The sequence below is a fragment of the Elgaria multicarinata genome, chromosome 8 (genome assembly GCF_023053635.1).
Source record: "Elgaria multicarinata webbii isolate HBS135686 ecotype San Diego chromosome 8, rElgMul1.1.pri, whole genome shotgun sequence".
NCBI classification, from domain to species: Eukaryota; Metazoa; Chordata; class Lepidosauria; order Squamata; family Anguidae; genus Elgaria; species Elgaria multicarinata.
This window is the reverse complement of record NC_086178.1, coordinates 89,869,805-89,896,029: the sequence shown is the minus strand read 5'-3', so window position 1 is coordinate 89,896,029 and position 26,225 is coordinate 89,869,805. Positions and strand designations below refer to the sequence as shown.

Sequence of the window (26,225 nt, the reverse complement as noted above, 5' to 3'; positions counted from 1 at the left end):
GCTGACTCTCTTTTCCCATGATATTTTTGATTTAACTATCTTGAAATGTTTTGCTTAATTTATATTGTATGGGCTATTTAAGTATTTGAAGAACATACTGCAAGTGGAAACTTAAGCATCCCTGGCTGCTCTTACCAGCAGCATTCAACACACAAACAAGTTAAAAGCAATCCCTTTGGAAAGTCTCTTTGGTCTCATAAACGCAGCTGTAATGCCCTGTAATGGATCACTGTGAACTTGCAGCTGTTGAAACACTTGCTGGAACTGCTGAGTAGAATAAAAGAAAAGGAACTGAGAATTTATTCTGATAGGCTCAGTGCTTTAACTGAGGTTTCCAAGGTATCTCATTTGGGTAAGTATGATGGTGTGGGGATTATGGGACTTAAAAGAATGGCTTGGTTAAGGCTCCCTTGGATAACTGTGTTCATGTTATCATGTGCTAAGTTGTTGTACAACTGACAATAACTTGTGCAACGAAGTGGGTGTGCTAATATAATTATGCCAGCAATTGGTACTTGTGCAATGTTGATTGCACTAGACATTGTGTTGCTTTGTATGACTGTCTAGTAATGGTGCAATGATCTTGCTGTTGTTTAAGACATAGTTGAAGGAAAAAAGAAATGTATACACATGTTGAGAGAAAGAAAGAGAAGACTTTAGAGTAACAAAATGCTAGAAAACTCATTGATATTGTGTAAATGGCTTAGATTAATGCAGAGCCAATTCAATGGGAGCCATGGAGAATTTACCCATCTTCCGTGTGTAATTGTTGTGAAAATCTACCCCCACCTGTCGATTGTCCAGTCACTTACGACTTGCCATAACTTTAGCAAATGTGCATGTTTTACATAATATGTATTTACCTCTGTAGTTCTGTAGTCTACTTTTGCATTTGGCACGTGTTTACCCTCGTGAAACAATTTCATAGAATTAGGACTGTTCAACAACACCCACCAAATTTTATTTTAAATTATATGAGCAGCATTATTAATAGCTTTTCCAACTGGTTCAGAGTTCCATGCTTATTTTAAAAGAAAATGGATTATTTATGTAGCAGACTTTTAAAACACACAAAGAGATTTCCTGATTTTATGTTCTTTTAAGAGACTTCCAAACAGAATAACTGGTTCCCCTCCACAAACTATATCTTTACAGTTTTATGATGATTTCACTGCCTAAGATATGTACTGTAGTAGGAGTTGGGAGATGTAAACTCTTTTTCTTCATCCTCCATGGACATTTTGCACACAGTGTTTATTGGCTATCTGATAGAGAAGATAAAGATGACTATGTATTGAGGAACTCCAACCCTTGATTTTGTTGACAGGAAACTTGCATATAAAATTAAAAGTTTTGTAAAAAGTATGAAATATAGATAAGCCATGAGCTACATGACCAGCAGCTTTAGGTAATGCATCTGTTGCTGTAGTCTAGCACTTAAGAATGTGGGGGAAGGGGAGAATGGGAAAATGACAATGAGTCCCCCTTTTTCAGGGAATAATTCATATCAGCAGCTTTACTTCTAATTTCTGAATGCTTCGACAAAATTAATTTTACAATTATAACACTGCCCAATATCTATTTTCTGAGGCCTGCAATGATGTCCCTGATGTACTTCTTTATTTTTGGTTCTTAGTATTCCATTAAGTGTAGAGTCAAAGCTGATCTATTCTATTCAAAGCTGATCTATTCTTTACTCTCCTTCCTTGCTTGCTGGTAGGTTCAGTCCTCAGCCTGGCAAAGCGCCTCCACAGATGGGAGAGTTTTAAATAGATAATGAGTTGACTCCTCTTAATGATAAAGCAAGCTTTTAGGAAACAATGAAGGGAGAGTGTATAGAAGGCTTTACTTTTTGAGAACTATCTTTCAATTTAGTATGGGAGAGCCAGCCAAAAGTCAAGTAGTTATAAATCAGAAGGCAAGAGTTGATACTTGAAGAGTTTCTGGATTAATCCACAAAATACCATCCAGCATTGATTTCTGCAATATTCTTTTTTACAAGTTCCCCTCTATAGAATCTTATTCTCAGGCATTAGAGAGAACTGCATTATTTATATAAACCAAGTAGGATAAATATCTTCATCATAATTCAGCTGCAGTTCTATTTATTACATTTCTATACTGCAAATTAGCCAAACTTCTCTGGGTGGTTTAGAATAACTAATGCTTGGAAATTTCATGGAGAGCATTTTGTTTTGAATGATAACATTTTTAGATGATTTGCTTCATAAAATCATAGTTTATGAAGATGTGGACAAGTGTCATGGCAGTGTGCTCCTCTTCCTATTGTATGTCTGCTTCTGTGCAAAGATCCTGGCTGTCATTAAGCCAGAGTTCCCTCTTTAGTCTGATCTTACCCTGGCTAATTTACCTGGTTTGTTAATCTGAATTAACTCAAAGTTCACCAGTTGGACATAATGGGGAGCTCTTGCTTAAAGAACACCAAGAACTTCAGGCAGAAGCCAATATGCAATGGGAGAAGGGTAGGGGCATGGTAGGGCTCATCTATGACATCATAAATTATGGGTTTAATTCAGACTAAGGTAGTTGTACTGATTTCAATGGGACCTAAGTGCAGCTAACTTGCTAGACCTGTGTGATAATCTGGAGGAGAGGAGGGGAGATCTCGTGTTAGGAATAACGCGAGATCTCACCCTTATTCAGACGGGAGCCGCGATGAGCTCTGGAGGAGAGCCGTCACGGCCGCCATTTTTTTTAAAAGCAGCAGGAGCCACAAAAGGTAAGTAGGGTTTTTTGTTTTTTTAATTCTCCGTCCCTGTCCGCCCCCTCACCTGTGAAGTCCGATCCCCACCCACCCCGTCCCCATTCTCCGTCCCCGTCTGCCCCCACCCGCAAAGTCTGATCCCCCCCGATGTCCCCACCGTAGCCCTGATGGCCGCAGCATTCCTGTGGAACGCTGTGGCCCGTCCGCCACTTTTCCCGGCTACTCGGGAGTAAATCCGGTAGCCAGGAAAAGTGGCAGACCTGACTACACGCCTGCGGTCCCGGCCTCAGCCCAACCTGAGGCTAGGACCACGGGAAGAACCGCGCTACCAGCAGTTCCTGTTAGCGTGGTGCCTGAGGCCGGGATCCCCTGTGCATCATTTGAACACACAGGGACGAGCACGGTCCTCGCACCGGGCTAACGCCTGGTCTAGCAAGGCCCTTAGTTGGAATCCAAAATAATATTAGTACCCAAACAGTGAAACTCTTGCCTGACTTAAATCAGTCAGTATCTCTGTGTTGTAGAAATAACTCATTTCTTTATATGCAAAGAAGTACAGAAATTCCCCTGCAAAAGTTCTGTCTTTCACTCAATTATATTTGGGAAATTCCTTTTCATTCAATGGGGAGTTAAAAACTTCACCATGTGTGAATGTTATGCATTCAGAAATTGCAATACCACCTGCTCTGCATGATCAACTTTGCAGCAAATAGCTCTCCCAATGAAGCATTAACCCGAGAAATCCTTGATTTTAGTATCTTCATCATACAAACCAATATAGCCAGAGTTTTGCTAGATTTTATTGTGTGAATAGCCTTTTCCTTCTGTATGCACAAGATGCTTTTATAATCTTGGACATAAGTGATAGGAAGGCAAGGATTAAATAGTTTCAGGCCAATTCATGCTTTTGTAAAGAAGCTTTGTTAAATGGCAAATGCATACAAATTAGAAAATATGAACAGTGAAAATGCATCTCTAAATTAAAGAATTAGCATAATTGAGAGTTGTTTTCTACTGAAATGGCTAGCTTTTCAGGAGTAAAAATGGAGCACTGATTAGTGGTTTCTGTCTGAGCGAGTGTTATGCATCACTTAAAAATGCTGAAGCTGCAGAAGGAATGATGTTTGGAAAGCTCTTCAGGGGCTTTAAAAATAAAATGAAAGGTAGGCTATTCAATAATATTTGAACACTCTCAGTGCTTTCTTCTTTTAAAGTGAATGCTGCTACTTCAGATTGGGGTGACAACTCTAATTAACTTAGGGCAAAATTCTATTGGGATTCCCGTAAGCCTCTGAACTCAGCGACTGATGTGCCCATCCTAGGCAGAGCAGGAGGGACATGGAGGCAATCTTTGCCTCTGTGCTTCTCCCACTGCATTTTTGCTAGATGGGCTTTTTCGCCAATCTAGCTGGGGCTCTGCAGAAGGAGGCTGGGGAGGCCAGAGGGTTCTTAATAAGCCAGCTTTCCCAGTCCCATCCCCATCCACAGAACCCCCTCCTTTCCCTCTTCTCCGAGGTCTCCTTTGTGATGGGGAGGGGTGTGAACTTGAACTCCTGTGTCAGATCCAGGAATCCAGACTAAGCTGTGGACCCCCAGATGCTCTCTAGGAGTCATAGAATTGCTTTCTTAATTGGACATTGAATTTCATGATATCACAGGAGGATTGGTTCAGCAGTGACTCAACTTGTTTGACAAGCTGAAGCCAAAAAGCATTTCTTCACTTATTCTTATGTTAGGAAGCTTGCTGTTAGAGAGCAAGTGTGGTATAGTGGCTAAAGTGTTGGACTGGGAGTCGGGAGATCTGTGTTCTAGCCCCCACTCAGCCATGGAAACCCACTGGGTGACTTTGGGCCAGTCACAGACTCTCAGCACAACCTACCTCACAAGGTGGTTGTTGTGAGGATAAAAACAGAGATGAGGAGGATTATGTACGCTGTCTTCGGTTCCTTGGAGGAAAAAAGGCAGGATATAAATGTAATGTAATAAATAAATAAATCATCAATGTCCAGGACCAGCATTCAGGAGGTCAATGTCAGAAAAGTTTGAAAGATACTAGAGTTGGTTTCTGGGAACTAGAAGAGGACGGGAACTCCCATTTTATTATAATATGGCTTCCTATAGTAAGCTTTTTTGTATACAGTATCATTTAGGAGGAACTATAGCTCAGCTGTATGCTTCACATGCTTAAGGTCCCAGGTTTAGTCCTTGACATGTAAATGATCTTGGGCAGCAGGGCTGGAAAAGAGTCAGTATCTGAGAGCTTGTAGAGCTGCTGTGTATCAGAGTGTTCAGTAATGGGTTAGATTGATTCTATCAGTCTGACTCTTTATGAGGCAGTTTATATGTTTAGATGGATAAGCAACAAAAGTAATCAATTGCTTAATGAAGGCTCTTTTTAAAAAAGGTATCAGAAAGGCTTACACAAACTAATCTAGACAATGAGACGTATCCAGTGGAGTCCACCACAAGTGGCTAGCCCTGCCAGTTCCCTAACACAAACGGCACCCACTCACATAGAGAGTGTTGCCAAACTGCCCAGTTCCAGAAGCTAGTATTTCTGCTTTTTGTGGGGGGTTGCCCCCAGAGGCACTAAATCTCTGTTCCCCAAATGGTGGGCATTGCTTGTGGCAAGCAATCAGCAGGGCTGGTCACTTGCAGAATGGAAGCAGTGGTGGACCCCACTCACAGCTGGGCGACATTGGATATTTCTCAATAGAAAGAATTTATTGAAGGGCATTGTTATTGAAAATTGCAATTGCCTCAATTAGTTATGAGTTCCATTGTTTAGCAATCCATGCACTGGAAACTATTTCTCTTAAGCCGAGTCTCTGATGTTCTGCTCTTTAAGGAAAACTGTGTTCGGTATTCTCTCTTCTGTTATTTCTTACAGAAATTTGAGCTTAGCTGAAGAAAACCTATATATTAACAAGGTTGAAACTGGTTATACAGTCTTGTGCAACCAAACTGGTAAAAATAGGATTTGAGACCTTACAGATGGATTTACAATTTTAAAAAGGTGTCTACCAGTTATGGCATTATTTGCTTATGTGTACAACTTAATTTTGTTAAGTATATGAAAAGAAATACTTGCTTAGTCATTAAAATTGTGTGTGTATGGCTATCTCAGGGTTAAACAGAGAAAGTATCTGTGGGCAATTACCTTGAGATAGAGGCTGTTCTGGGAACCTTGCCAAGATTCTAAGTTAGCCTCATCACAGCTGTATGTAATGTAGATAAGAATTGTGTAGATCTGTATATAGTTTCTCACTTGTGTAAAATGGAACTGATCACTGCTTACTGATCACTGCTCTATGATCACTGCTTTCTGTGTATGCCTCAGTGTGCTGATCTGAACTGATCTGAATTGAACTGCACAGAAGCCTGAAGGAAATAAACCAGCTCTGCTGTGTAAGACCTGTGTGATGTGTGTTTGTTTCTGAGCACAAACAGAGTTCCAGAGAGAGAAAAGTTCTGGCACAATAACCCAACAAAGGTTATGGGCCCAGTCAAGTCCAGTCTAGACCAGTCTAGCCTAGACCAGCCTACGCCAGCCTAAACCCAGGCAGAAGAACCAGAACTTGGTGGGAACGGTGCAGTACCAGAACCAGGAGTCTGCTAAAACAGAAAACTGTTGATGAAGGAAGACATCAAGCTAAAGCCAGTGCTGCAAAGTGAGGAAAAATCTCAGTCGGCTGACTCTGAGGAGGACTCTGAGCAGGAGGACGGTGAGATACCAATTCCTAAAGCAGAGGGAATGGCAGGAGCTAATATGTCTGGTTTGCATCAATTGTTAGAAAAGCTGAATGACTCTAACTATGCATTATGGTCTTACAAAATGCAAATGTATCTGATTCAGGCTGAACTGTGGTATGTAGTCACAGAGGATCCACCAGATAGAGCAAATCCACAGAATGCTAAATGGTTTAAGGATGATGCAAAAGCAATGGCAGTTATTGCATTAGCTGTGGAAGACTCTCAAATTTCCTTCATTCAGTTTTTGAATACCTCAAAAGAGTGCTGGAATGCACTACAAGCTGTATATCAAAGAGAAACAGCGGGCAGTAAAATAATTCTAACCCGGAAGCTGTATGGAATGAAGCTGAAACCAGGGGAGTCTATGTCAAACCATTTGAAAAGCATGAGAGAAATCTTCAATCAACTCAGGGCACGAGGGATGGAGTTTACAACTATACACCAAGTCTATGTGATTTTGTCAAGTCTTGATTCATCGTACGACGCGGTTGTCACCATGATGGAAAGTCAAGAGGAGAAAAATTTAACCCTCGAGTATGTAGCTGGAAAACTACTGGAAACCTATGAAAGAAGACAAGCTTCAAAACAACAGAGCCTTAAACTTCCTGTGGCTGAATTTCAACAAAGCCATAAATCTTCTGATGTGGTGGCTGCATTAAAGGCAAGGAAATGCTTTAATTGTGGTTCCACAGGACACGTAAGGCGGGATTGCAACAACAAGAAGAAAAAGCAGTCGACAGCAAAGTGGAGAGAAGAAAACAAAATGAATGAAGCTGAATCAACAAAGAAGTGTCTTCTAGCAAGAGTCAAAGAGACAATGAATCCTTGGTTTTTGGACTCTGGGGCTTCAATAAGTATGGCAAAAGACAAACTTTCATTTGTTACCTTGGAAACTTCTACTTCAAAGCAAAAGTGTGTTACCCTTGCAAATGGAACAAAAATCCAGATTTGTGGTGTGGGTAATGTATATTTTGATTGTCTGGGAGTTGAACTACAAAGTGTTTTATATGTACCAGAATTGGAAACAAACCTTCTAAGTGTGTTTCAGTTAACAGAAATGGGGTATGAGGTTTGTTTTACTGAAGAAAATTGTACTATAAAACAGGGAAACAAGGTGTGTGTGCAGGGAATAATGAAAGAATCTTTGTATGTGATTAATACTTGTACAGAAAATGAAGTTGTAGCCAGCAAAGTCACAACAAAAACAATAGCCAATTGCAAACCACACCAAGAGTGCATCCATTTAACTCATAAAAGGTTTGGTCACGCTAACTATAAAACAATTTCTAAGATTCCAGAATTGTGTGAAGGGGTGAAAATCAAACCATGTTCTAACTATGTAGAATGTAATGTATGCAGTGAAACCAAGTGTCATAAGTCAAACATTCCAAAACATAGTGAGAGAACAACAAAAAGAATTTTTGAATTAATACATGCAGATCTTGCAGGTCCTTTTGAGACAAGTCAAGGAGGAAACAGATTTTTCTTGTCTATTGTTGATGATTACAGTAGATTTGGATTTGTGTATGTGTTAAAACAGAAGAGTGAAACTTTTGGAAAGTTTAAAGCCTTTGTTAAGTGGAGTAAAAATAGATTTAAAGAACCTATAGCTAATCTAAGAACGGACCGGGGAGGTGAATTTCTTAGCAACCAATTTAAAAAATTCCTCAGTGATGAGGGTATACAACATGACCTTACTGCTCCATATTCACCATTTCAAAATGGAGTTGCAGAAAGGAAAAACAGAACCTTGCAGAACATGTTAAGAGCTCTATTGAAAGAGTCAGGATTGTCTAATCTGTTCTGGGCAGAAGCTTTGTCCACCTCAAATTATTTGTTAAACAGGCTTTACCACTCTGTACATGAAAAAACTCCATATGAAATGTTTTACAAAAGAAAACCTAGAGTGTCACATATAAGGGTTTTTGGAAGTAAATGTTTTGCTCATGTTCAGAAAGAAAACAGACCAGGAAAACTAGCTCAAAGAGGTTTGGAATGTAAACTGTTGGGATATGATACACAAACAAAAGGCTATCGTTTGTGGTCTCCATATCACAAAAGTGTAATTGTGAGCAGAGATGTAGTTTTTCATGAACAAATGCAGGAAACAAAACAGTATGTAAGTTTGCCTGTGGAACAGAAAGCTGTAGAAACAGAAGAAATTCCTGAACAATCTCAGCAAGAGAGGGAGGGGGAAAAAACTGTAAAGGAGGAAACTATGCCTGTAACTATGCCAAAGCGACCAGAAAGGGAACGCAAAGCTCCAATTCGTTATTCAGATGAATACCAAAGCAAACAGGTTTCTCATAGAGCTTTACTAATAGCCTATGAACCTACTTCATTTGAGGAAATTCAGGAAATGGAACCTACAGAAGCTCAGGGCTGGCATGAAGCAATGTCAGAGGAAATCAGAGCAATGGAAAAAAATGAAACGTGGGAGCTAGTACCTTTACCTGAAGGTCGTAAAGCCATTAACAGTAAATGGGTATTCAAAGTAAAACAAAATGAGAAAGGACAGGTGGAACGTTCAATGGTAAAACACAAAGAGATGTTTTAAAGCTGGGTCTCAGATTGTAACACAATTTAAACAACATGCGCAAGAGGAGGACTGTTAAGTATATGAAAAGAAATACTTGCTTAGTCATTAAAATTGTGTGTGTATGGCTATCTCAGGGTTAAACAGAGAAAGTATCTGTGGGCAATTACCTTGAGATAGAGGCTGTTCTGGGAACCTTGCCAAGATTCTAAGTTAGCCTCATCACAGCTGTATGTAATGTAGATAAGAATTGTGTAGATCTGTATATAGTTTCTCACTTGTGTAAAATGGAACTGATCACTGCTTACTGATCACTGCTCTATGATCACTGCTTTCTGTGTATGCCTCAGTGTGCTGATCTGAACTGATCTGAATTGAACTGCACAGAAGCCTGAAGGAAATAAACCAGCTCTGCTGTGTAAGACCTGTGTGATGTGTGTTTGTTTCTGAGCACAAACAGAGTTCCAGAGAGAGAAAAGTTCTGGCACAATAACCCAACAAATTTGGCTAGAGTAATTCACCATTTTATCATTTGCTTAGGATTGTAAGTATTTAAAACGCTTTTAAAAAGTACTAAGCTAGATCAAAGTTGCAAAATTGCTTAGTATTTAATCATCACAGTTAGTAGTTCCACTGTTGTCACTGAGTTTAAAACCTGCATGGTTAACAAGCCACTCTGTGGAAAATACACTGTGTTCAGACAACATATTGACCCACCCTGCGGAAAACATGCTCCATTAACCCAGCATGATAATCTATGGAGGTTTAGCGCGTTGTGTGAACCCAGTGATTGACTGGATGGGAGATTGCTTGGGAACCCTTTGGATTTTCCTGGTAGTTGCTCTGTGCTTCTAAGCAGAGCACAGCTGGGGGATGAGTCTCCTCATGCCATTTATCTCCAAGCTAGAGAGAGACACTGCGGTTCCTCTCATCACGCTCACTAGAGGGTGATGGAATACTTAGTGTGGCAAGTGGAATAATAGATTCTTGATGAAAACAGCCTTGTTAGTGTTTTTTGTAAGTACAATTCAATGGTAGGTTTTGCACAGCTTCTATTCATCTGAGTGGTTGTACTTGCCTGTATTTGTAGTGTTTGCGAATTTTTTGATGAATACTTAATTCCCTATAAATGAGATTAAGAATTTAGAGTTATTGACCATATAAAATGGTTGAGAAATAGTAAGGGAAAATAAAGATTTTTTTTTTTAAATAAATAAAATAAAAACGATTATGTTTTATAATTTAACAGATTAACTCCCATGGAGAACTATTGTCAGTAGCCTTCAGGTATGGCTATCACATTTACCATACTTTGATGAGTGTGAATGCAGCAGTATAGAACTCAATTTCTCTTAAGATTATTTTTCATAATTCTTCAGACTTTATATGTCTGTCTGTCAAGAATTGCAGCTGGAAAGTGATGGTACCTCGGAACATTTTAAAATGGGATTTTCCAGTTTAAGGGACAGATTTTAATGAAACAAAAAAATCTGCCCTTCATGTTGCAACAATTAGTGTGTAAAATCACTTCTTCAGATTATCTGGACTGATATTATTTATGCTGGCATTGAGCAAGCATCTATGCTTGAAACTTCTAACAACATTTTCATAATAGTAGGAAAAAAGGATAATGCTAAAACATTGTACACAGATTCATTTGAATTGTAACAGAAAACATTATTCAAGACTGATTCAAATATTTAATGTACTGTACAAAATGTTAAGAGTAATGAAGCATATTGTATCTTCAGGGAATCCAAGAACTAAAGAATTGTTAAGTCCATCCCTCTTACAGAACCAGTGTGAGTAATTTGAAAGATGATTATTTTAATTACTTAATAGAAATTGGCTTTATGAGCAAATTTGGGCCTGTAGGAGCCAGTAGCACTCAAAAGTTTTTCATTTTGCCAGTATCTTCCAGATTGTATCAAAAGCATTATGGTAGCTGTTGATACATTTCTGGTACTAGCAACAATTTTGATACCACGTGTACTCCCAGTCTTCTGGGTAGCTGCAGAACTTCAGTGTGTGGTTATGTGGTGGCTGGACTGTTGTTGAGTGCTAACAGGGCAGATCATACTATACTAATTCTGTTTGTTTCGAATTATCACTTTATTTCAGGCTCAATTCAAAGTTCTGGTTCTAACTTTTAAATCCCTAAACAGTTTGGGACTGGGATATTTCACAAATCAACTGCTTTATATGAACTGGTCCAGGAGTTTGGCTTAACATCTAAAGGCTTTCTTCAGTTGGTGGGAATAAGAGAAAGGGCTGTTTCAATTGTGGCAGCCAGATTATGAAATAGCTTCCCCATAGTGGTGTATTTTCCCCATTCTTTGGCTGTGTTCAGACATCACTTTAAATCATGAAGGGTTACTAAGCTACTCATAGTAGCTTATTTTGACAAATAAGCTACTGTGTGTAGTTTATTAAGCTACTGTCCATCATCTGAGTTGACTTCCTGCCCCAGCAGTGGCCCTGTTTCATTCATTGACAACATCGCAGCAGCCTGCTTTAACCTTCCGCAATATCCCAATGAGAGGGGGGAGGTTAATTCAGCATTTCACCATCACCCCAATAAGTATGCAGGACTGGGACCAAACTTCATGTACAGCCTCCCCTAGTCTGGAGGCAACCGATTCACCATCAAAAGCCTGCACAATTACACACAAAGGAGTGGAAACCCTGGGTGCACTACAAACGGGGTGGCGCAGGAGTTTGCAGGAAGTTTGCAGGAGCAGGACCACACTTCATACATAGCCTCCATAGCAAGGATGCACATGGGGCCCATTGAAAACCCTGTGCACTGAGAAAGATACGTGAATGGAACCACCTTTTTTCCAAAAAGGGGCCGATGATTGTAACTCCATGGAAGTTTGCAGAAGCGGGAGAAAATTTCAGACGCTGCATCCCCTGGCAAGGATGCACACAAGGAAAAATGACAACCCTATGGAGCTGCTGCCACCCGACCGAGACTGTGTTTAACATTTGGGGAGGTTGCAGAGCACAGTGCAGTTGGAAAGGTTAGGGTGGGGTTGGGCTAGTACAATGAGTTGCTAAGCAGATCGTAGAAACAGAGATCTGCCGGCTGGAGGAGAGCAGTGGCAGTGGTTTTGTCTGCTCTTGCCAAGTGGCTATGTAGGCAACCTAAATGACCCACTGTGATGGCCACATGACACAACAACCCATAATGGGTTAAATAACCCACTCTGCCATCTGTGGGTTATCATAGTGGGTTATTTTAGCCGAATAAGCCATCATGGGTAACCCCCCTGACAGACAACATAATAACCCATTATGGGTTGAATAAACTTATCATGGATTATTTAACCCATCATGGGTTATCATGACATCCGAACCCAGTCTTCATTTTAAAGCTGGCCCTTAAGACACTATAGTTTCAATGGGCATTTTTAGTAAAGGCATTTTTAAGGATTTCTTGTTTTTATTGTCTTTCATTTCATTTTATTCTTGTTATTGCTATGGAGGGTTTCCATGTGTCTACTTGCAGAGGCATGGAATATATATTATAGAGAAATCTTAAAACATTCCTGTATTTTTTTTTTACATTAGCTTAGCTAATAATGCTAAATTATGTTTAAACAGTGCATCTCCTCAGTACTGTAACACACATTTTACTTTTTTAATGACTCTCCTTCCCCATCCTGATAGCAAGGCACTAAAGCAAGGCTTCCTACCTGCCATTATTTTGGAACAGCTTTCATGCTATTGCTTCAGTATTCCTGAAAATGATCAACCACTCAAATCTTTAAGCTTACAACTCTTCTCCAACTGCTGTGTTTAATTTAAAAAAAAAAGCTGGGGCATTCAGTCTTTTTATGAAATTAGCTATAGTAATGTTTGAAGTCCAGCTTTTATAGTACTAAGATGTAAACTCTTGTGATTATGTTGACCATTAAACTTTAATATAAAAGTTATTGTAATATCTTGACATGTTTTCAAAATATTCTGCGTTATAGGATTTTCTAAACGAAAAGTACTTGATATGAATTGCTCAGTAGTAATTGTCTGGGGCTGTGATTTCACCATAGACAGCTATGCTAACTTTCTAGTACTCCAATTCTCAAACTGCTAGAGGTTTTCTTGAAGTTGCTAAACTAATGTGTGCAAATTATAAAGGAGCATGATAATGTTGACCTTACCTTCGGAATGGGATACTACTTTTTGGAAGGTGCTTTTTAATGGCCTGCTGAGTTGATTGTCAAATATAAATATAAGCCTACAGGGCTTAAGCAATGGAATTGCTAAATCATGCTATTGTCAAATGATTTGCACTTGTTTAATTCCAGTCTTAAGTAAATTTTAGGAAAATGAATCTTCATATTCTCAGTCTAGAATTCAGCTGGTAGTAGTAACTAGGCTTCAGCCAAGCACTATTGGTTTTGAAAGTCACAGTTCAATAAAATAAATGACCTTAGGCATTAACAACACCAAACCACGTTTTAGACATTGGGGTTGTGCCATTGGATTGCTCACAAATTCCACCACTACTCCCAGTTTTCTACATTATATATGACTATTACTTACTGTATCTTGGTTAAAATAATATCAGGTATGCTCCTAAATGTGCTTTATGAACCTAAATCTAATCAGAATTCTGATAGGATTATATAAATATGTGCTGATACCTTGCTGAATTTTAAAAGAAAGTGTAGGTTAATTGAATGAATGTAGCAAAAGTAGATATTAGAACATGAGAGGGAGCTGCTTGACCTGAACTGTACTTTCTTGTTTAATCTGCCTATCTAAATAGTAATGATGTATAGGTGTATTTTCCAACAAGGGAGGCCAAAATGTACAACTCCTCTTCTATTGTTCTGCTTCAGGCAAGAAATGTAAATGGTCACATCCATTAACTCATAATACAAATCAATGAATTTTTTATGTTTTCAAAAGAATCAGATTTATAAATAGCAAGGTAGATTGTAAATGTCTGCCAAGCTATTTTTAATTTGGTAACTGAAAGAGTAATATGGAATAAATCAAATTTCAGTTGTACATTTTAAATTCTCTTTCTCTCTGGGTGTGACTAGATTCCTAATTAACATTTTATGAAGACGCAGCCTTTCTACAAAATGCCTCTGAGACATTTTGCCCAATTACTGCAGCTAAAATCCATGTGTGTGGATAGGTAGATGGATAGATAACATATCTCTTCATTAGGCTTTCAAATGTATTGAAACAGGGCCTAGAGTCCAATGACAGCAAATGTTGATACCTTTTACACATTTTTCTTACACAAATCAAGAGCTCCATCAGACAAGCATTGTACTGCATACTCGTTACTGGACACTCATGGATTTTTGCAGGTCCCTCTCACGACATTGTCTGCCTCCTGTGCACCTCTCATCTCTTCTAGCAATAAAAAAACACCCTAGTAAGTCCGACTTATTTTTAAAGACGGAAGTTGCTGAAACAGCATGATCAAAACAGCCCACTGAATGGGCCGTGTGCACTTTGTTTACTTCCTCTTTCGAAAGAGGAAATAATGAGGGACAAATCACAGGCGGAGAAGCAATGGTAAGCAAACGTGATTTTCCGTCTTGTGATGATACTCCAAATCAACCTTTTTGGGGCCAAATTTCCTATATTTCTGACAATTAGTTACCACCTCAGTAGAGAAAGAATCTGTCAATCCTTGGGGGGGGGGGGTTGTATATAATACTTTTGCTTTTCCATGTTTGCTGATATTTTGGTTTAGGGCCACTAAAAACCAAGCGTTAAAGCTTATCCTGAGCTGTACCACTTAACATGGCAGGCAATGGTGGATGATACTGTATGTTGAAATGCTTTCCTACAGAAACATCCCTGTAACTACAGAATTAGCATGGTGGGAAGAAGATTTCAACCTAGACTTGCTGTGGCATTTTTTTTAATGCAGGTGAATGGGTGATGGTGGAGAATATTCAGACCCCAAACCTGCATCCTGAAGTGTGCTGTGGTGCGGATGAAACACAATAATTACCTTTTGTCTCTTCAGCCCTGTCCTTACTTAGGAAAATATAGTGTATGAAGTGGTGGAGGTTTAGAATTGTAAGATATTAAAAATCTTTCAAATTTCTGGTTGTTTATGGTCACACATTCATAGAAAGGAGGTTTAATTCTCTATTGTTGCAAAAATAACTCATGTGCTGAATTGGACTTGGTACACCAGGGAACAAGCTATTTTTGCTTTATTATTATTATTATTATTATTATTATTATTATTATTATTATTATTATTATTTACACTCCCCTGCCCTCAATATACCTTTGTTGCCTTAGAAAGTTTAACATTTCTTCAAGAACTTTGTTTCACCAGCATCGATGTCTCCTTCAATTTTCCTCCTATATAGGCCATATATTTTTATGCTGTGCTTTAGTAATTCCATGGTTATTAGCAAAAAGTTACCATATTTAGTGGCTCAGCACATGAACTGGGAAATCCCTGATTCAGATCTTAACTTAGCCATGAATTTGGAGTGGGCTCTAAGTAAGCTGCTGTCAGCCTCCATCCCTATCTGAAATAAGTAGATAGTGCTGTTTTATCATAATACTCTGCTGCAAGAATTTCCAGGGATGGGTCTTAGACTTTGAAACTGAGAATTGATTTGAATAAGCAATAATTGAGGCCTTTAATAGTAGCATTGTTATATCTGATCTGGATACTCATTCACAGAAGAAAAGTGAAGTGTTAGGTGTAAAAGGTATCAACATTGGAGCAGAACAAAACGAGTGAATTCTTATGTGGACATGGTGGACACTTGCAGACCCCTCAGGACTCCTGGTGGCCACGTTCCAGTGGCCATGACCTTCTGAATCCTAGAAACAGCAAGTCTGTGGCACAAGTTGTAGGTTAAACAGTTAGTCAGATGTGCCACCTCGATAGCAGTACAGCTTCCTCCAGCTGTTCAGAAACTAGCCAGGTGACTGAGGGAATCTGTGCGGCTCCACCTGGCTCAGCCCCAAGGCACCGTGTTCCATCTGTGCAACTCATTTCTGCATGAGAAGACACTTCCATTTGGAGCTGCTAGTCTTTTTTCCTCACAGTAACTGCTGTCTCAAGAATCTGACCATTTGCCTGCTTGGGCTATGCTTCTTGCCTCTGGTCTGTGCTATTAGCTGCTGCTTTGAGAACCTGATTTTTAACTTGAATACTGATGTGAGTTTTCCAGGGGTGTGTGTGAGGGGGGAATTCTGGAAAGTCTCCTGGAAAAATATCCAGTGCCCTAAAAGTGATTTACCACAAGTATTAGACTTAAATTTAGTAAACAAGGTGAAAAATAGTATATCAGAGTAATTTTACAAGCAGTGTGAATATTTGAAAACCTTTTTCTAATAGTCCAGTAGTTGAACCAAAATATTTGATTAGGGATATATATCAGTAATGTTTAAATTGTTTAAATACGTTCAAACTAATCCGAAGCTTCAGTTGGAAATAGTTTTTATTGGAATACTTGTAAATATTTTAAAACAAGGCAACTCAATAGCATACATTTTCTTTATTTTGGAAAAATTAAGGCACTGAAAACTATTAAAATAATTTAGCACTGGGGTCTACAGTGTGGTGCATGTGGGCCACAATTTGCCCGTGGATAAATCCCTTGGCATCTGTGAGGCTCCCTGCTCTTTCTGATTATTATTTTTTAAAGTTTTTTTTTAAAAAATTAAAGTTGTTTTTAACTGGGAGGCAGGCATTCTGTAAAGTGAAGTGCTCGCCTCCAGTACTACCTTTATTTCTAAGAATCCCTATTGGCCCAACATAGGCCTCAGAAACATGCTTATAAAATAAAAGTGGTGAGTGATAGCAGAAGAAAGAAAATGGTATGATGGGGCAATATTGGGATTAGAGAGGAATTGGGGAGTGAGGGGATGTTTTGCTTGGGGTGTGTGTGAGTGGCCTTTTTCTCTGTTGGCTGGTATATTTTGCCTGTATATTTTGCTTGAATTTTGTGTCTGTCTATGAGCATCACAAGTTAAATTATTATTTTGTTGTGCATCATGGAGAATAAAGCATTTGAGACTCCGGGCATGGCTAGGCGAGGGGGGTGGAGGGGGATGGTCTCACGATTTTATGATTGCGAGATCATCCCAGGAGGAAGAGGACGTCGTGCCAGCCATTTTTAAAAAAAGAAACAGGAGCTGGAGCGCACCAGTGCTCCAGCGCAAAGGTTAGTTTATTTTATTAAAAAAACACCTCGACCCCGCTCCCCCCCAACCCCGATGGGCACAGAGTGCTTGCATTGCTCCGTGCCTGGTCCCCGGCTCCTCGCGTTTACTCACAAAGAGCCGGGACTATACTGGGATGGCTGCCCACATGTCCTGCAGTCTCGGGATCATCTTGGGACTGCGGGAAAAACCACAAAAAATGTGTACGGTGATATTCCAGAGAAAGGGAGGAATCATCCCTCCCTCCTCCTGTGTGTCATGTGAATGCACAGGGACGATCCCAGGACGATCCCCGGGATATCGCCCTATCTAGACATGCTCTCTGAAGGCAACTCTATCTTGTATTCATTTTATTGGCCAAGTTACTTGTCATAGGAGCCATTGCTTAGTGGAAGAGCCATGTTTTGCATGCAGAAGGTCTGTGTTTCCATCCTAAGCATCTCCAGGTAGGCCGGAAACACTCCCTAGAGAGCCACTGACACTCAGTGTTGACAATACTGGCTAGATGGACCAATGGTCTGACTCAGTGTAAGGCAGCTTCCTGTATTCCTGTGTCTTTGGGATTCACCAACTTGCCTTCAGTGAAATGAATGGAACAGAGAAATGTGGTTTCAAAAGAGTTACTTTTTGGGGGGTGAGGGAGGGGAGCTCAGACCCCACTTCTGCCTTGATATTTAGGTTTTTGGGCAAGTTATATTCCTTTGGGTCTTGCCAGTTTGCATTCTGGGAAATCTGTGTTTTTGACCAGTCACATGCACCACGGGAGCTGTCTTGTGAATGGGCAAGCCCCCTCCAAGCAGCTATTTTGTTGGAGTGCCTACAACACACCACATTCCAAATGCACCCACTGATCTGGAAAGGTTGGGGACCCCTGGTTTAGCATACCGGAAGAGCTGTGTATATACATGTTTTTATTGATTGGTTATATTTCTATACCACCCAATAGCCAAATCTATCAATATGTGATATAAAGAAAACCTCACCTTACTTTTGGCATTTGCGCGCACACCGATTAAATATTAAAAATGTGCTCTACAAAATGTGTAGGGCATGTCTCTCTTTTAGGCTGTGACTGTGAAAGGATCCAGCTGCTGCTATAAAAGTATACACCTTCATATTTAACAGGGGCACATGTATATCCCTGCCTTGAAAATGTGTTTTTAAAATGTGGGTTAAATTTTACAAATGAATAGATAATACTCTGTTCTTAAGAGCAAAAGTAAGGTGAAAATTGGTCCTTAAATATGTGTGTAATTACTCCTGATTAGTCAGGTATATGGTGGTATACCCTATCTGTATAACTGAAAAACTAGGAATAATTTTGTGGAATGTAAACTTAATTATTTGTTTCATTCTTGTGATTTAGAATATACTTGACCTTGAGCCTTTGGGAGATACCAATGAAAAGTCCTAATCTGTTTTGACAACTTGTAATCTGAGTTCCATCAACTGCATATAATGATTTACTAATCATATGCACAAGCAACGTTCAGCAATAATTCTGTGAAGAACTATCACATGGTATGTTTTAAATTTTGTTTTTCTGGTTGGAAATATTTCAAAAGTAGTATTTCCTGGACAATTGCCAACTCTGGTCCTGTATCCTATTTTTAGGTGAAACCAGCTCTAATGATTAGTCTATAGAAGGAGAGGCTCTTCCAGTCAAATATCTATGGTGGGTGTAGGTGGAGGGTGGGTGGAAGGTACCATTAGGGGTTCCATGCCATCAGGAGTTCCCTCGTTGTTTTTACTAGATTTGGCAGGATATGAGCACACAGCCAAACCACAAATATCTGAAGAATGCCACTATATTGGTCTTGCAGAATGCCAGCTATGAAACATAGCAACAGAAAAACAGCAGCAGATGCACTGAACTCAAATGATTCACATGGGATTTGGGTTGAAAAGTAGCATTCATGTGAAGCACAGCTTTTTCAATCCTCTTCATGCTGCTGCGTGTAGATAGCGGTATCACTTTTGTGGTAGGTTTCAGTTAGAAATGTGAAGGCCCAGAAAAAAAACCTTGAAAAATTGGGGGATTTTTTTTTGTTTAGTTTTTTGAGGGCTGTTTTTAGTTTTTTCCAAAAAATTGAACCGCTTTGGATTATGAAATATTTTCTTTTAGAATTTAAAACAAAGTACATGGTTACCGAGCCTTTACTCTTCCCAAAATGATTTCTAAAACTATGTAATAAGAACACTTTTTACATAGGAACTAGAAATGTAAAATGTCTGGAAATAATAAAAAGCCAACGGGAAAATGTTGTGTAATCCTCCCTGTAAGATTCCTAGCATAGTTACTGTATTTCTTATTAAAATTATTGATCTAAAGTATATTTTACTGATAGACATTGATGCTCAGTTTCCCAATATTTGAGTAGAATAACCATTAGACTTTGGAGAATTCATTGGGGGGGGGGGTGCCCTGCAAGATCCCTGAGCCCTGCTCATGCAGCCCCGCTTCAAGGAGCCAGACTGCGAGACACTTTGATAAACACAAGGAATATCATTTTGTCACACACACCCATACCAATCGGGGACTTAAAAGCTCTCTTAATGCAAGGCAGCCTCCCTCCACTCCATGCCCAGCTCCCGGCTACTCCTGGTTCCTCGTGAGGAGCCAGGACAAACCGCGACATTTGCCCACACTTTCCGCGGTCTTGGGATCATCCCAAGACCATGGAAAAAGCAGGATTAAAGGGTAGGGTGAAATCTCGGGCCAAGGGAGGGATCATCCCTCCCTTCTCCTGGGATCCCCGGTGCATCATGTGGATGCATAGGGATGATCCCGAGACGATCCTGGGATATAGGTCTGGTCTAGCCATGGCCTCAGAGAGATTTTAAGGCCCCGATTGTTATGGGTGTGTGTGACAAAATTATATTTTGTGTTATTTATATTGGTATATTTAAGTGTTTGGTTCAGGTTTGTATTTGCTGTGGCCAATTCTTTTATTTTCAGGAAATGGTAAGTAAGTGGGAGGGGGTGAGTTAGAATGGTGAGCAGTGTGAATGGTGTCCTCTGGTTGGTTGGTTTGAATGGAGAGAAAGAGAGAGACAGAAAGAGAGAGAGACAGTTGGACAGTTTTTGGCAATTAGAGGAAGAATTATTCAGAGTTGGGGAGTTAGTGAGGGCAGGAGTGAGAGGGGTTTAATAGAGGCTTGTTTCAGGATAGTATTAGGAAAGTGGGTTATAGGATTTGGAGGTGGTATTCCCTGGGAGGTTGACAGAGGTAAATGTATGTGTATAACGTAGAATAATCTTAAAGTATCTTTTAAAATCTTTTCTTATACAAATAAACTATTCTTATTTTGTTTTATCAACCACGTCTGCTCAGTCATATGCGTCAGGTGGACAATACATACTCACACTCAAAAGTTTATTATTCCATCATTCTTTTAGAAGATAAAGAATAGGGTGGTGGCAGCAAAGGAGAGGTTTAAAAATAGACGTCACAGAGCCTGGTGATTTCCACAAGGCTGGGGAAATTACATGTTTCCCCCCTCCACTCTAAAGGTGGCAGCCCAGCTCCTTGAAGGCCCTGTAAATAGGAGTGGAAGACCGGCTCCTATTAACAGGGCCTTAAAGGCCCCATCAACGCTGGGGTGTGGGGAGAGAATCATGCAATTTTCCCAAGGCTGAGAAATTGCATATTTTCTCCCTCTACTTTAATGGCATTAGAGTGGAGGGGGAAATGCGTAATTTCCCTAGCCTTGGGGAAATTGTGTATTTCTTCCAGGTGTGTTAATGGCAGCTGCTATTAACGCAACAGGGGGTGGGAAGGGACAAAGGCCACAGGTCAGGTTTGACCCACACAAGCCTTCGAGAGCAGTTGGGTGCGGGCCCATCCTAGCTCTGGGTGGGTCCACCTGAGCCAATGAGGGCTGGACGCGGGGGCATCCACTGCCCTTAAGAGCCCTGGTGGATTTTCAATGCAATGGTTGTCACCATTGTGCGTTCTTGACATTAAATGTAGCAGTCAACTAATGTAGTTCTAATCTATTCAGACAACAATTACAAATGTGCTAATTGAGTTTACTTTAAAAAGTTTTAAAATATAATGATAAGTTTATGAGCAAGCTATGTTATAAATAAATAACTTTAGGAACAAGAAGGCTGCTTTATGTTCCCAATGCAGCCCTCAGCAACCTGGTGCCCTCTGGATTCTTTTGGCTACAGTGCCCAGTATTCCTGACCATTGGCCATGCTGCTTGAGGCTGATGGGAGCTGAAATCCAAAATATCTGGAGGGCAGCAGGTTAGGGAAGGCTGTCTTAAAGCACTAAAGTGACTTTAGATCTGTAAAGAGTACTAAAAAAAGATATTGTTTATTTTTCAATTTCTACCAAAATTTCCATTTCTTCCCAGGTAGGGGAGAAGGACCCCCCTGTTTTTTCCCCATGGCCTCAAAATATCTGGAAATTTTACCTCTCTAGCTTCAATTAATTTTGAATGCTTTATATTGATTGATTGATTGATTTGATTTGTACCCCACCTTTCCATCAAGAAAATGGTGCTCAAAGCAGCTAACAATCATAGAAATCAAAATTTTGAAATAAAAATGTGTTTTAAAAAATTCGACAACAGCAATAATAGGAAGGTGTTGCAAACACAAGAATTGTATGATTTTATCACTCTTAAAACTGATGCGTTATTTTGTAAGACTTCATCTTTTGAAAATAGGATTTTTCTTATGGTTTCCAGGCATTTTGCTGCACAGACAATCCACAATGAAGTATGGAATTAAAACTGTAATTGCACAAGATTGTTGTGAGAAATGTGCTCTACTACCTCTAAGATAGGAGTGCTGTTAAAGATCCATGAGGCCAAGGAATTTGTATAGTCTCTAATGCTGTCTCAGCATTACAGAAAGGGATGGTTGTACTGCATCTCCTAAACATGATTAACACCTATCCAGGTATTGCATGCCAGGAATGGTTCCAGCTCTTGTCCTTTTGGAACTCTCCATAACCCTTCAATGGTTTGGCTAATTTGTTCAAGCTGCATTTTCCTAACTCAGAGAATGCATTTATCTTCAGAGCTAGGAAGCTACATAGCATAGGTAGCAAGTGATTGCCCTTGTGGTATGTTAACAACTTTGCATCTTTTGGTTGGTGAAAATAGTTTGATTAGCAAAACGTCAAAACTGACGTGGTCATAAATGGCGTGGACTCCAGTGAAATTTTGTTCTTTGCAATACTGGGATGATACATTCCATCTCACCACTTGAATTCTCCACATTGGCATCTGTAAGTGATTGTGTTAATACCGCGTAATTGAGAACAAGATTTGGTATGTGAATCATGAGAGATCTTTTTGGAAACATACTACTGAGTATAAGGATTTTTAATTGCTGCCTCTTAACTGGAAATTTGTAACATTATTATTTAATGTTTTCAGGTTTCTCAGCAATCATCAGGCTTTTTTCTTTTCTTTTTTTTTAAACAAAATTTTTCATAAGGTCATAAAATTGGAGAGGGCAGGCTTTGTGCTGTGCTGTGTTCAGTTAGCCTGTCTAGCTAAAATGCAGAGTGTCCCACTTTGCACTGGTTACTCATTGTTTTCATTTTTGACAATTATTCGTTCAGTTGAGTTGGCCACCAGGAGATGTTATATAAACTCAAGAGAAAAGATCTCTTTGCTGAAAGCAAACTAATGGTGTCATAAGGTGCCCATTTTGTAAGTGTACTCTCTTTAAAGAACTGTCATTCTAACTACTGGAAAGTAGTAAGAGGCACATTCTTTTCTAGAGGCTCAACCAAAGAAAACGTTTATTTTGTCTTCTTACTCTCCAGATACCTGCCCTGGTTTAAATGTTTTGGGAAGTGTGTCTCAAATTAGAAAAAACACAAAAACATTCTTTCTCCCTGTGCCAGATGTTTTTGCTTGAGTTTTTCTTCTGATCTTGTGTGTCATTATCAAAAGCCTTCTAACCTAAAAGAGTACAGCATGATTCTGTTAATGTTTACTCAGAAGGAAGTCTCACTGTGTTCAGTTATATTACTGTGCTATTAGCTCATCAGACTAGGTTCAAATCCTTCCAGCGTAGCCTACATCACAGGGTTGTTGTGCGGATAAAATTGGATGCGACAATCATGCAAGCTGTCTTGAGCTCCTTGGAGGAAAGGTGGAATATAAATTAAATGAGAGAGAATAATATTCTCCTTTAACTGAGCAGGGGATTGCAACCTTAAATGCTGTTAGCATTACATACCCTTCAACGATTACATAGAGAGACTCTTGGATGGATTTTTTTTACCACCCACCTGTTCTTGCACCAAGTATTGATACCTGAGCACTGCCATCCCTTTCCCTATTTACACACTGCTAGAAGCTTGTCTCTGGCAGCTGAATGCAGTGCCTTATTCATTATTCCCCAGTGTGTTCATTAATTCAACTGTGGCTCATGCTGTCCTGCACTGGCTGCTGAAGCAGGACATGTTATTTAAACTAACCCTAATGGTTTCCTTCCTTTTTAAAAGGTGGTTTAATAATCTTTCTCAATGAATTTGCTTGTACTTTATATAGCATAGCTGCAACACATTCAGCAATATTTCTTAAACAGATTGACGGTTGTGTGTTGGGGAATGGAAGTGAATTGGTGCAGTAATATTTTGTGTGCACGAGTTTTAAAAAGGGATTCACAAAACCCCAGCAGGGGCAAATTAAGACCAGGCACAAACCCCAGAAAATAGGGATTGGTGGAGCACATGGAATGGTGGCTAGATTTTCAGGTGAAACCAAGGCTTTATTGTTAAGTGTGATTATTTACCTGTAAAGACTGAGATTGCTGGGGTTCTTGCTATAGTAAGTCTTGTGCTTGGAGTAATGTTTAAAATACCTAGAAATGAATCTTAGGGTCCATTTCACGCAGAAACAAAATGGCTTTACCTAACCCTGCACACAGTAGGGAACCACATTCTCAGCTGTCTGAGGATACCTTTATGAGATAGTTGTTTTTAAACAGCTTTTATAATCACATTTCCTCTAAACAGCCACTATATATATACATGAATGATAATAAATGCTACTGTTGGTAGAGAAATGCTTTTAGTATATATTGCAGTCTCTCTTGCAGGCTCTAGTGTAAACTTCCCTAAAATGTATGCAGTGAAAAGAGGCACACTAAATTTGTTCCTTCAACAATTTACACTAGTAACGTCAGTCTTCTAGTATTAGTTTAGGAGTAAGTTCTGATGTTTAGAGAAATTAGACTGCCATTTCAATGTATCTTTTTTTCTATACTAACAGGAACATGTTATAAGAATAAATTACGTTACTTGACTTGGGAAAAACCTTACATGATGTAAGACTTAATTGTGAAATGTATATTTATGCTTTATATCCAGTTGGAGGTCAGGCTCATCTTACCAGACTGGTGTTAGAAATGTGGTTGGCTCCCTGTCTGTTCAAACATTTCTGCTTCTGGTGAGGCAGGCTGAAGCATGGTGCAGTAAGGAGGTGGCTTACTCTAGCATGTTCCAAAATCCTGGTTGGTCTGTCAAATTTATGAGCATCTGCTGTCAGTAACAACACTCTGGTAGTGTAAGAGCCACCCAGTGTGGCTTTAGATTGTTAAATGCCTAAACTCGATCGTACTACAGAGTTGACTTAACGGTATAATAAGATTATTCTTCGGTAGCTAGACTCTTAGAAATTGATAGGTTCTATCCTGCGTTATGGATAAAAAGTGTCTATAAAATTGCAGACTTTCTGGAAAAATATTAAGTAGAAAAGTTATGAAAGAACTGTAGCAGGATAAGATAGTGTTGCATCTGTTTAAATTCTGCAGTGGATTAAACTTCAGGAAGTGAAAACATCACGACATTGAATATGGAATTCAGAAACAACTTGCCTTGAAATGCTCCTACTGACATATTGTTAATAGGATGACCCTGGAGTAAATGAGATGCAGATTGCAACCTTATTCTGAGGTCACGTATGTTAAGCCTTCACTTGGCTTTGTTCTCTTCTAGAACCGTTAAAGGCTTGTGTGAAACTGGTGAAATAATTTCCTCTTATTTGCAAAGTTCAGATGTGAGTGCCAGTCCTCTCGCATGGCACCATCCACACGTATGAGAGATATGTTAGCAGGCTCAAGGTGGGGGTGGGGAACAGGACCCCATAATTTGCAGAAATACAAAAAATCTTTAGGGGAGAAGGTTTTTAGGAAAAGGAACTCCAAAACAGTCCAATGCAGACTGATAGTAGTCAGTGGCTACAGAACGTTGACTGATGGGAGGTGGAATGGAAAAATGGGTGGGAGTTGGATAGGAGTGCAGCGGAGGAGGGGATGGTTGATTGGCTGGAGTGGTGAACAGTATTCTATGCTGCAACATATTGTTGCTTTTCCCACTGTTGCAGGCTGTTAATTTTCTAGGACGACTGGAAACAGCTGTTAAGTTAAAAGGGGAATCTAAATCAAGGGTTACATCAATACTTAGTCTTATTTAAATCCCATTCATTTCAATGGGTTGGAGTAACATTGGATACAACTCAATAGTTCATAATACTGATAACAGTTGTATCATAGTAGAGTTAAGTAAGCAGAAATGTGAAGTTTCAGAAAACAAAGCTGATGCGGAAAGTTAAAAAAAGTGTTGGAGTGGGAGGATTGAATAAACCTCTGATGAAATAAGTATTGCTTACAAAATGACCAATGAAAGTAATATTAGATATTTTCAAACAAGTAATGTTCACCACTAAATGGTTAATAATATCAGGGCTTGATTGCCCTTAACAGAGCTATCAACAGATTAGTTAATTAAACAGATTATTGAATGACTTTGCATTTAAATGCAAAGCATATCATCAGAACCTTTAGTGAAATATGGAAGGAAATGTAAAAACATATAAAATCATCTTTAATACTTTATATGGTTTTCTTGTAACACTTCATAACAAAATAGCTTCCAAAAAGACCCGTGTGATTTTAACACACCCTTACAGATTAACACTAGTTCTGTTGGTTTATCCACTGATCTAAACCCATTAAATCTTGCAGCCCTAGCATTTAATATCATGTAATTCACTTCATGTCGGACC

The 26,225-nt window shown here is 39.4% G+C and overlaps 1 protein-coding gene across 2 annotated transcripts in view; it reads left to right on the top strand.

The window, feature by feature from the left end:
- The window catches only part of MCU (mitochondrial calcium uniporter), a 112,406-nt gene that overhangs the window by 9,190 nt on the left and 76,991 nt on the right, over positions 1 to 26,225 (top strand). Inside the window, exon 1 of one of the 2 annotated variants that reach the window (XM_063132983.1) lies at positions 333 to 352. The exons of the other annotated variant lie outside the window; for it this stretch is intronic. The gene's annotated coding sequence lies outside the window, so the exon portion shown is untranslated. Of the gene's footprint in view, positions 1 to 332; positions 353 to 26,225 lie in introns of those variants that run through there. 2 annotated transcript variants of the gene reach the window in all.